At 35.8% G+C, this 13,357-nt stretch overlaps 1 pseudogene; it reads right to left on the bottom strand.

Annotated features, from left to right (window-relative positions):
- Positions 1 to 12,803, bottom strand: part of LOC115852880 (3-ketoacyl-CoA thiolase, mitochondrial pseudogene) — a 39,020-nt pseudogene extending 26,217 nt beyond the window's left edge.
- Positions 12,804 to 13,357: the final 554 nt, after the last annotated feature.

The raw sequence follows: 13,357 nt of genomic DNA, 5'->3' as shown, positions 1-13,357 counted from the left end.
TAAAAATTCAAGCCTTTTCTACATAAATAGTCTAGACTGATGCATTTCCTTCTTACTCTTTTTTTTTTTTTTGATAGGAAAAAAAAATCTTGTAGCAGCAGAACTCAAAATGAAAGCCAGTATGGCTAAACATAGGATACTAGGATACAATCATGGTTCTTTATGTTGCATTTAATAGAGCTTTGTGTTGAGTGGATTTTCCTCTCTGATACATTTTATTGTAACAGGTCCAAAGTTTCAGTGAGACCAAGTCAGAACACATTTGAATAATAAAGCATGTGAGACAAGTGACAAAGATCTCTCAAAACATGGAGGCTCAGGCTTGTCAAATGTCCCGTACCTTGCCAAACAAAAGAAGAAATAAATAGTTGTATATAAGATAAAATTAGGTGAAATAGAGATAAGGAAATGGAAAGGAGGGCGTTTCCCTAGTGGCGCAGTGGTTGAGAGTCCGCCTGCCTATGCAGGGGACACGGGTTCATGCCCCGGTTTGGGAAGATCCCACATGCCGCGGAGCGGCTGGGCCCGTGAGCCATGGACGCTGAGCCTGTGCGTCCAGAGCCTGTGCTCCGCAACGGGAGAGGCCACAGCAGTGAGAGGCCCGCGTACCGCAAAAAAAAAAAAAAAAAAAAAGAAAAAAAGAAAAGAAAAGGAAATGGAAAGGAGGAAGCCAAGACATAAGGAAGTAAAAATAAGCTGAATCCCTGGATCCTTCATAAGCAGATAAAAACAGTTTTTAAACTTTCTTATTTCATGTTATCCTTAGTGTCTGGGTAAGATTTTTTTCCTTATGTTCCTAAAACAAAAGAAATACACAGTATCCATGTTGCATTATTAAATAGTTAAGTACAAACAACTTCATCAGGATTTATGTTCTAACAACTTAGTAGTCATTTGAGAAAAACTGAACACAGAATATAAAACAAAATTATGTCATTAAATAATCACAATTATTTACTAATAAAATGCGTGTTTTAGCAGCTGCTCAAACCTTTCCCATTTATCTGCACATAGACCCCTGAATGCCATGCTGCCTCTAATTCTTCCTTCTCCTGCTCTATTCACTCATTATTCCTTTCCAAAAGTCCCATCCTGAGATGGGGAGCTGTCAGCTCACATAACCTTGAGGACAGTGTAGTATAATGTCAGTTCTGATTATAGGTTTTGCCTGAGTCTGATGAACAGCCTTACTAGAATTCTCATGCAAAACTCTGTAAATCTTTACACAGGCATGTCAACAGTAGACTGCAATAAAAAAGTGATAAATTTTAAGGGGGAAACCACTGGAACCTACATGAATGCATAACAGAAGCACACACGCAGATTTCTGTCATGAATCGAGTAGAAATTCCCAGAGATGATATCACATAATTTGATACCTGAAAAATGAATGAGAGTATAGCAGATAAAAGAGGGCGGTGAGGAAATATAGTGTGACTCTAGTATAAAGAGTGAGGTTTGATACGTAATCTGTGTCGTATCATGAAGCGTTTATAAATCGTATTATCGTAACACGCATGATGAGATCGGTATTAAAAGAGGGTGGCTCTGGCTGCAGTATGGATTATGGTGTTCTAGCTAGGTTTTCTTGTTTGCAAGGAATAGAAAGTCCCTTAGACTAACTCAAGCAAGGGAAGGGAGTTATCTTGGTACCTGCAAAGCTAAATATCCAGCTGTAAAGGGAGAAAGTCTCATGAGTAACCCTAAATGAGAACAGTAATGAAGGAAGGTCTTATGGAGGCTGCAGAAGATGGGTAACTCTAAAAAGCTCAGTAGAAAGAGAATACAGATCTTCCCCAGTACACTAATTTTCTTTACCCTCGTTTCCTTTTTAATTTGCTGGATGATTGTTTTAATACCCTATGTCTTTTCTATACTATCATTTCTTTTTGCACGTAGCTTCTGATTTTATGCCATTGCTTTAATCGGGATCTTTTTGTGTCTCCTAGTGTATCTTATAGCTTCCTTCTATTTATGCATATTTCAGTTTCAGGTCCCAGGATTAACTGATCTAAGTATTTCCCAGATTAGAGTCCACAGAGAGAGAGAGAGAAGGATAAACAGACGTTGAGAAAGAGAGATTGCTAAATCTAACTTGCCTTTTAATGACAACAAAAATTATAGCTTAATTGCTTTCAAATCAATGGTTATTCCTATTAGATAAACTATAACTATCTAGAGGGTAAACATTTATGGACACATATTTGCAACATGAATAAAGCCAAAGAGCGGGACAATTTCCCTTAGAAGCAGCTGTGAATAAGACAGAAGCCAGGGAGGAAATGTAATGGTCTCTAATACAGAAAAGGGATGGCAGTGATCTAGAGTTAGGGCCAACGGAAAGAAGATCATTAGGTGGATTATAGAAAGGTTTGTTGGCCAATTAAACAATCTTGCTAACTGGCTAGGTATGAGGTTGAAGAGAGATAAAGGAGTTAAGCATCAGTGAGGAGATAGTGGTAACTTTTGGTGACATACTGCATACAATAGTAATAGCATGTAGAAGCACCAGTGTTAAGCTTCTATACACACTTATCAAAAATTACTTTCTATGTTACGTGATGATGATTGATGATGATAATATGTTAATTGTATTATGAACCATTGGAACTAATATTGATCTATCATTGATTTAGGACATGCACTCATAACATGAAAAAAAGCTATTTCTATAATAATTTATTGATGCTAAACTTGTATTACAGTTTTTCTAAAAGGCCCTTGCAGCGTACAGAGAATGTGATTACTCTGGGCAAATAATAGAATCCTTTCAATAGTGGGGTTAACTAGCCAAGACATCAGAATATAAATCTTTATAATCAAAAAAGAAGAAGAAGAGTACAATTCCACTTTGAACATTTAATAAATTAATTTTTTACACTAAGATAACATAAAGAAAACAGAAAAGGACTCTGAAAACATAATTTTGCCACAGCTTAGTTTTTGCCATCGTAAGAGAATGCTATTCTGGGATATCCATTTTATTATAGGCTGGAGAGAATTTGTTGATTTAGATCTATTGCCTCCCTTTTTGTTACTGCCTAAAGGAAGCCTAGTTCTTTACTGTAGTATATGTCGCTGTGAGAATTTATAAAAATCTTGAAAAAATATAGCCTTCTTCATGGTACAGTGCAGTACTAATGAGTCTTACCAAATCATAACATTGTTTTTCTCTCCATAAAGCTTCATAACTAAGTATCAGAGATCATCTCTAACCCCATACCTTTTAAAACTTGCTCTTGAATGTAGATTCTGGTTAGCCTAGGACAGCCCAAATTTATACCTGTTGCTCCAGCTCAATTATTACCAGTTCCTCCTTTCACTCAAATATTTCCTGATTTGGAGAATATAGTGCAGTCGGCCCTCAGTATATGCAGAGCATTCACGGATAAGGAAGGCTGACTCTCCTGTACCATTTCATATGAGGGACCCGAGCATCCCTAGACTTTGATACTCATGGGAGCTCCTGGAACCAATCTCTCATGGATACTAAGGGACACTATATGATTTTCCTGTTGATGACCATTACCTAGTGCTACATCAGTGCAGTTTTTAAATCTCTGGACTACAAATATATTCTTCAAAACACAAAAGGTTAATAGGACATCACAGAAATGTCAATTTAGATTTTTCTGGAAAGCTGAGGAAAAGTCAAAGAAGCTAAGATCTAAATATCTAGTACTTTTTATTTTATAAACATATATTTACAGTAATAAAATCATTTTACTTAATTAAAAACTTCTTAAAATATATATTGCACTTAAATATGCTCAACATTTGTGTAATAAGAAAAAATCATCAAAAATAAAGTGTATATAAAATGTAGTTAAAATAAGTTTGCTTTGAAAATGAGAATTCAGACATATATTTGTTTCTATGCCTTCTTTAAACTTCCAACACCTCTTCCCCCATCTTTACTGATGGTCTTATGTGTATATTGCATTGATAAAAATGGAAATAATCAGAAGTAAACTTATACAACTAGCTTCCTCTCCCCTGTCCACACACACATCTTAACTACTTGCATCTGTGGCATGTCCTCCGCTTTGTACTTGTTCCTGTGCACAAGGTGTCCGCGGTTCTGGAGAAAGCCAGTCCCTCTATTCTGTAGTAGATTTTTTCCTCCTCTTACCTATTTAAGGATATCACTCCAGATTTCCTGCCTTTTAATGTTTGTAATTTCCCTCTTAACTGATTGGCCACTCCCTCCTATCATTCTTTAGCATTTCTTTCTGATCTCAAAGTAACCATTATTATAAGAAATAATTTGAATTATTTCTTAAAATCTTTTGAAAATAGATCACACACAATAATATGCTCTAGAAATAAAATACCTCTTTAATCTTATAATAAATTATTTTGATGTGCTCTTTTAAAAATAGATTTCAACTTATATAAGTCAAAGTGAAAGAAATATCAAGTCAGGAATAAATTTGTAATGTAATGGGATTTTACATTATTGAATTCCAAAATCCTTAATGGTTGTTACATGAGGGGTCTTTCTCGAATTACTATTTTGGTATCTTTTCCTAACTTTGCTTCTCCCACTTTTCATTATCAATATTGACCAGCAAAATAAGACCTCCAATATAGTTCCTCTTAGAAAGGAGAAAGCTTTATATCTATTCTCTTTTGTACATGCAATATTCTTCTTAATAGATGAATGAATATCTCAATGAATCATTGTTATTCAAATTATCTTTTAAGCCAATCCACTTAAACAAAATTATATAGCTGATATATAATAAGTGTTTACTCTATATTGCAAAACATCTTACTAAGTTAGCTCATATAATCCTTATAGCTACACATTTAATTTAACATTATCATTCTTATTTTATAGATAGTGAAAACAGAGGCTAAAGAGGAAGGTAACCACTTGAGGTCACACTGCTAAGAAGGATGGAGAAAGAATTACTCAAGTCTGTACCTTTAAGCACTGTGTCAATTACTTATACTTCTCTTTTTGTTCTTTGCCATCATACTACTCTAGACCACTGTTTTCCCTCTTTTGAACCAGATCTCTAACTAGTTTTTCCATTTCTGTCTTTTCTTCTGTATAATTTACTCTCCCTACAATAACCAAATGAGAATTTATGGCTGCCCTGCTTAAAACCCCATAGTAACTTTCCATTGCCTGAGGATGAATTTCAAATCCTTAGTAACACTGACAAGTCACTGCATCATCTGCATCATGCTGAAATCTACACCCGTGGCCTTCAGCTTTGTTTGTATAGAACAGACGCTTTTAAAAACTATTGATGTCAGGGCCACCCCCCAGGTCACTTAAATAGGATCTCTGAGCAGGGGGGCTCTCCAGGCAATCATTGTGTTCAGTCAGAGATGAGTACTCTGCCTTTATTGCCTCCTTTGGAGCCACTCTTCACTCTGTAAGTTCTATGCGCTCTTTTGTTGTGTTAATTGATAATATGTTTATTAATTAATCTCTTGTGTTAATTGATAATATGTTTATTAATTAATCTCTTTTGTGCATTTACAACTCAATCTACACTAATATCTAATCAATATAGCCTTTGCTAATATCCTATTTGATTGTCATTCTTAGAAGTCATGATACATAATTGGTTTTATTGTAAGAAAGCCCAGTAGTTAGTCGAGTGCAGATAATTTACCATGAAGTTTCTATGCATATGATAACAAATCACCAATTACAACTTTGAATGAAAAGTAAACAAAAATATTTTATCATATTATTTTTTAAATATAGATAGACCATTTTTTATTGAAATTAAATATTTTGCATTATTCATATTTATCTAAATATAATATAAATCCAATAAAATTTCATGATTATGAGAATTCATAATTGAATTCATATTATTTACTGACCATATATTAGGGCACTGAACCAAGAGTTTGGGGAATGTGTAGAGTTCAATCCCATATGAATCTTGCACGATGATTATAATTTATTAAGAATATAAACTATATATGAACCTAAATGATTGTATCCTAATACAGAAAATCATGCGATATGAATGGTAGAGATAAAATGGTTGTAGGATGAGGACACATAGTAGCACAGCTCTAAAGCATAAAATATAGATTGTCTTAAGTCCCCAAAATATTCCAAAACAGTTGTAACAGTATTTCTCCTCTGAGCCCAAAAAAAAAAAAAAAAAAAAAAAAAATGCTTCATATGCTTCTATATTACACGTAAATAGAAAACCTTTTACTATTTCCTAGGACAATATTTGAGTTATAATTTATTTTACAATTCTTTTGATATGTTTGGAAATAACTAGGAAAAATAATTGGCAAAATATATTTCTTTCTATAACAGTGGCATAAAATACGTATGTTAATCACCAACAGATTTAAGAAACTACTCCAGAAAAGAATTTGAAACACAGATCTCTCATACAGCTGGCAGTTATAGTGTGTTATCTCCCTAATGCAGTACCATCATAGGTAAATGAAGAAAACGTCTTTTTATATTTTAGATTAGCCACAAGAGGGAACTCACAGAGAACTGTTAATGTAAGTGAAACATATTAACAATGATGAAAAGTGTTAGTCTGCAGAGTTCAAACACAGTTCATTCTCTCTTATTATGTTTTAGTCCTGTGATGCTTGAAAGGAAGTTTTGAAGATACCAATTACTTTTCTTACAATTCCTGAACTCATTTCACAAATTTTAAGGGTTTTTTGTGTGTCTTATTATAAGATTTGACTATTTGATTAATTTTTTTTTTAAGGCAAGTATTGGAGATCTTTAATAAACATAGTTTTGAACTGACTGAGCTACTTTCACTGCAGTGTCACTCTGGGATCTTGGAAGTCATCTAATCTCTTTGCACATGATCTTTTCACTGATACTAGGGGAATAACAACATAAATACATTAATATTCACACCTCTTTTCAAAACGTGTTTCAATGTCTGTAATATAAATCCAGAAGTAAATAGTGTAGTAATTGTATTATAGTATTGGCATTTTAAGTTTCACACCATATTTGGCCCTGGGAAGATACTGAAAGAAATCTTATCCCCTCCAAATTTGGCTACAATAATTATGAAGACTGAATTTGAAGGTGTCTCGCTTCTTGACATTTCTTTCTTCTAGGACAAGCATCAGTTCAAATATTAATCGAGGAAGGGAGGTGGATAGTGCAAGCCTTTAGCACCCACAGTGAAATACAAGATATGCTGATCAGAGAATCTGTAGGTAAAGTGAGTTTGCTGGCTTTCTTCCTTATTCGGTGACATTTTTGTCTCTGTAACTCCTGGTAAATATCTAAATATGTAATCACCTGATTAGGTTAATGCTACCAAAAAACTTGTGCTAGTTTTGTAGTTTAACTTATTGCTACTCAGGATTTCTTTTTTCCTTTTGATGAAAATGTATTTGGGGTAGAAAGAACATTTTTTACATCTGTATATAATATATTTGGTCATAGGTTTTAATAACAGAAAATAGCAATTGGTGATACTGTGACAAGTTTTAAGCAAGTACATGGACACTGAATCAAAAATAAGCAAGTGAACAAACAAACTTTCCCTTATTACTCATTTAATGCAAGAAAGCTTTAAAGTAATGAATTTCAATGTATTGTCCTGAAATTGAATGCCCTTAGATCTAAGATATTGACACCATAATTAAGTTGAGGTATTGTTATAGCTGAGAAAAGGGGATATTTAAAGCATAGTTTAAATATCTTTACCAAAATGCCAAAAAACTTAATAAGGACAATGAAGCAGTGTCTAGTTTATAAAAGTTAGACTTAAAACTATCTCAGCATCTTTGTGGACATGTTGGAAGATCTAAATAAACACCATGGCAATCATTTTTGAAAAAAAAGTCCATGCTGTTAAATTTTGAACTTCGGTTGCTTAAAGATAGGAAAATATAATAATAAAAATTTAGCACACTTAAGTTAACAAAACACTTCCAATATAGTTGTCTCATCATATTTCCAAAGATTCTCCACATCCCAGAAAGTAAAATTTATGTTAGAGAAATCAAGGTCCTATACAGACCTCTGATGGCAGAAAACAACCTGAAACCTAGGTATCATGAGTAATGCTCAGATTATCTTTGCACATTTTTTCTTGCAACTGTTACAAGTTCTATGGAAGGATACATCACAATATATCTCAGAACAATTGAGACCTTGTTAAATTTTTTATTGCAAACTTGGCTGAAATATATATTTTTAATACCAATTTACTTGCCATGCCCTAAAGTTACAGAATGGGAATCTCTGTGTTGGCATTTGAAAAAATTTCTACATGTGATACCATTTTGCAGAAATGCCATGAGATATTTAGTAAGTGGATTTGCTACTTTCTGTAGTCAATATACCTTCAACTATAATGTCTACCTTAAACTTAATGTAGTAGGGAGAATAATAGCCTTTCACAGATGTCCATTCCTGAAACCTGTGCATATGTTAGATTATAAAGCAAAGGGGAATTAAGGTTGCAGATGAAATTATGGTTGCTAATCAAGTGACCTTAAAATGAGGGCGTTATCCTGGATTATCTAGGTGGATCCAATGTAATCACAAAAGTCCTTAAAAGTATATGTGGAAGGTAGAAGAAGAGAATCAGAGGGAGATGTGATTGTGCAAGAATGGTCAGAGAAATACAATATTGCACACTTTGAAGATGGAGGAAGGGGGTCATGATCCAATAAATGCAGGTGGATTGTAGACACTTGACAAGATGAGGAAATGGATTCCCTTCCCTCACCTAACCAGAGCCTTCAAAAGGCAATGAAGTCCTGTCAACACCTTGAATTTAATCCAGTGAGAACCAAATCAGACTTCTGACCTACAGAAATGTAAGATGATAAATTCGTGTTGGTTTAAGCCACTAAATTTTGGTAAATTGTTACAAGGCTATAGAAAAATATTATAGATCAAAGAATTTCAAGGGTTTTGATAGAAAACATCTAGATTTCCTTGAATAAACTGTTAGTAGTAATATGGATGTTAACAGCTGTGCTAGGGAGGGCTCAAAACAAAGTCAGGGGCTTCCCTGGTGGTGCAGTGGTTAAGAATCCCCCCGCCAATGCAGGGGACAAGGGTTCGAGCCCTGGTCCGGGAAGATCTCACATGCTGCGGAGCAACTAAGCCCATGAGCCACAACTATTGAGCCTGCACACCTAGAGCCCGTGCTCTGCAACAAGAGAAGCCACCACGGTGAGAAGCCCTGCGCACCACAACAAAGAGTAGCCCCCACTCGCTGCAACTAGAGAAAGCCTGTGCACAGCAATGAAGACCCAACACAGCTAAAAATAAAAATTAAATTAAATTTAAAAATTAAAAAAACAAAAACAAAGTCAGGAGCATGGTAGAAAAAACATGTATTGCCTTAGAGAATACCTACTGTTCTGAATAGACTATAGAAATATGAACACTAAAGGCACTGCTGGTAAAAGTTCAGAAGGAAATGGAGAAGTGCTATTGGAAGTCTGGGAAAGAGGCTCCTTGCTGTACAGTGAAAGAAAGCTTAGTGGAATGAGGTCCCACTATTATATGGAAAGCAGAACTTGTAAATGGAGAAAATGGACATTTATCTGAAAGGATTTCAAGCACAGTGTTAAAGGTATGACCTGGTTTCTTCTTACTGCTCACAGTAAAATGAGAGAGGAAAGAGATGGATTAATGGAAGAACTATTAAACAAAAATGAAAGCGGAACTTGATGATTCAGAAATTTTTCAGCCTTCCTAGGTAGCAAAGGACTCTACAGTTAAGAGATTCACTCTTCCTAGAGAAAATGCTAAGGACTCAGGAGTTGAGGTAGTCAATTAGAACAACAAGCTAAACGGAAAGTAGCAAATAAGCCTTCACTTACTTACAGCAACAGTGAGCTCAAGGGGCAAAAAGAAGCACTCGCTCACTTATGTTCCATTTTTCCCCATGGAAGAGCACCAGGAAAGTCAAGTGGATACAGGGCAGACAAAGAGAATCACGTTACTGTCAAAGAGCCCTGATAAATATAGGCTTCTGTCTATTTATGAAACCTTGAGCTAGGAAGTAGGGAGATAGACAAAGCCTCCAATAATGAGGTTTTAGTGTAGGAGCCTGGGAATTTTCTCAACTGAGGCCTCTGATTAAAAGGTGTCAGAATAGAGGCCCCTGGGTTAGGAATGCAGCTATGCATATGAACATGGCTGACCTATGGAAGCGAGCGGTGCTGAGCCTTTGAATGAAAGTTTAGAAAACTGCAAGGCCTTGGATGTGTACCAAATCTGGTGTGTGGGGAACAGATTATTCTCATGAAGCCTGCCCTGTAATTGTCTATAGTTGGACCCAAAAGATCCCAATAGGTTTTCGGCTTGTAGCCAAATTCCTCACAATCTTTTTCAAATTTAGCACTTCAGAAAGAACAAAAGGTCAGAGTATTTAGTTGCAGAAAAAGCAATCAGAAGATATTAAGTATGTTATGAATAGATCCCCTGAGCCATCTCAGCAGAAGACAAAAATAGATATGAGGTTATTTAAGAAAAATCTGTGGAGGGATCTCTTCCCCAATGGAGTGAATTTCTCTGACATACACAGGAGACCCACAAAATTCTTGAGAATTTTAAACTAGAAGAAACACTGCATTTTGGACGTGAAAGGACAGAGAGAGTATGTGAAATAAAAAAAAAAAGGCTGTTGAGGACTTCTCTGGTGGCACAGTGGTTAAGAATCCACCTGCCAATGCAGGGGACACGGGTTCAATCCCTGGTCCGGGAAGATCACACATGCTGCGAGGCAACTAAGCCCGTGTGCCACAACTACTGAGCCTGTGCTCTAGAGCCTGCAAGCCACAACTACTGAGCCTGCGTGATGCAACTACTGAAGCCCATGCGCCTAGAGCCTGTGCTCTGCAACAAGAGAAGCCACCGCAATGAGAAGCCCGCGCACCACAACAAAGAGTAGCCCCCACTCACCACAACTAGATAAAGCCTATGCACAGCAATGAAGACCCAACTCAGCCAACAATAAATAAATAAATACATTTATTAAAAAAAGAAAAAAAGGCTGTTGTACTTTCAGATGTCTAAAGGCAAGTCTGATAAAACTACTCAGCTGCAAACATGTGATCTTTAATGAAAATAAAAGGATGACTCAGTGAGTGGAGTCATGGGCCTGGAGTGCAGAGTGGCACCAGCTATTCACAGGCCTTAAAACCTAATGGAGTTTACCCAGCTTGATTTTGATAATGCTTGGCACTAATGTTTCCTTTTTTCCTTCCATTTTCACCTTTTTAAATTATTATTATTATTATTTTTTGCGGTACGCAGGCCTCTCACTGTTGCGGTCTCTCCCCTTGCGGAGCACAGCCCCCGGATGCGCGGGCTCAGCAGCCATGGCTCACGGGCCCAGCCGCTCCACGGCATGTGGGATCCCCCTGGACCGGGGCACAAACCCACGTCCCCTGCATCGGCAGGTGGACTCTCAACCAGTGAGCCACCAGGGAAACCCCATTTTCACCTTTTTTTGAACAGAAATATCTACCATTACTCCTATTTCTTTCTTACTATTGTATTCTAGGAATAGATAGCTTATTTTCTTGTTTCCCAGGTCCACAGATGGAAAAGAATTTTGCTCCAGAATGAATTACACACAAAGCCTCATCCAAATCTATCTAATTCAGATGATTTAGCTGATAAAATTTGGGACTTTTTTAACTGCTGTGATTAAATTGAGATTTTGCACTTTGAGTTGATGCTCTAATGGGTTGAGACTTTTTGGAGATCTTGATGAGAGGTGAATGTATTTTTCATGTAGGATAGACATGCATTTTTGCAGCCTAGAGGGCACACTGTGATAGGTACAATAGTAACTACCTTTACAAAAAATGTTCACATACTAATCCATGGAATATATGAATATGCTAAATTACACAGTAAAGAGGAATTAAGATTGAAGATGGACATAAGGTTGCTAATCAGCTGGCTTTAAATTAGAGACATTTTCTTGGATTATCTAGGAAGGTTCAATGTAATCACAGGATACTTAAAACTATAAGAGGGAAGCAGAAAAAGAGAGTCAGAGGCACATGTGACTATAGAAGAACAATAAGAGAGATGTAAAGTTGCTGGCTTTGAAGATGGAGTTGGGGGCACGATTTAACTAATTGGAGCAATCTCTAGAAGCTGGAAAAAGCAAGGAAATTGATTCTTTCCTAGAGCTCCCAGGAACGAACGCAACTCCGCCAATATTTTGATTTTAGCCCAGTGAGATCTGTGTGCAACATCTAACCTTCAGAACTGTAAGATAATAAATTTCTGTTATTTTCAACCCTTGTTTGTAGTGACTTGTTACTTCAGCCATAGGGAGAAAAACAAAAACAAAAACTAACACACCTGGGATGGTGAAATGCTTGATTTACTGTTCTTAATCAAATAGCTTGCAATTTAGTCAAAAAAAATTTTAGTCAAAAATGCTACAACCTAACATTAACCCAACTTTTGACTTTTTTATGCATTAATTTATCCATTTTAAAAATCCCCCCAAGGAATATATATTCTTAATATAAAAATCAGCTGATGCCTATTTTTTGAATAAAAGCCTAAAATAAATTGAAATTGCCATTTGCATTTTTACAATACAAAATAATTTTAGGGATTGTATGTAGTATCATTTTGCTCTACTTAGTGTCTACAAAACTGCACAGGAGAAAAAAGTAATATAGTCTCTGAATCTCAAGACTGAATAAGTCTTTAAAGGCCAAGGTCTCTAACAATACCTTTAATGCTTTTATCCCTTTCTCAGCATCCCTTTCAATTTGTTTCTAGACTTTCCTTTGTAATGCTCTCTACTTTCTGAAGCATCTTACGCCATCCCTGGATTTATCAAATCAATGCAATTTTTGTTATTGTGGTTATTCATAATTGCCATAATGTTGAAGGTGTGATTAACTGGTAATCCTAAACGCCACAAGACTTAACTGAAGTAGCAATGTTTTATTTTTAATAGCAGAATAGATGAATTTTAGAACATTTTCATTCTCTTGGCCTTCTAAGCAAGCCTTTTGTACATGATTCTGACACACTGAAAGTTGGCATTTACTGCTTTTGTCCATCTGTCGAAATGGAATTTTGCCCGTTTTAAAATGTGATGAGACAACTATACTTGAACATAAGTGCCAGCAAAACACAGACAAAATTTTTAACTCTGCATAGCATTTCTAGCATTATCCTTTGGGCATTACGATGTCTGTGGCAAATTTGATTTTCAATGGGAAAAAAAAGATCTGTTTTAAACTCCATATCCTGCTGGATTACATGTTTTGTTCACGTCAAATTTTATTTTTATCTTATGCCATGTTCAGCCCTGGGAAGAAACTGAATCACTATTGTCTTTGTTAAAGAGCCATATGCCATTTAAAGATAATC

Source organism: Globicephala melas, chromosome 7 (assembly GCF_963455315.2).
Source record: "Globicephala melas chromosome 7, mGloMel1.2, whole genome shotgun sequence".
NCBI lineage: Eukaryota > Metazoa > Chordata > Mammalia > Artiodactyla > Delphinidae > Globicephala > Globicephala melas.
This window is presented reverse-complemented; position numbering and strand designations above follow the sequence as displayed.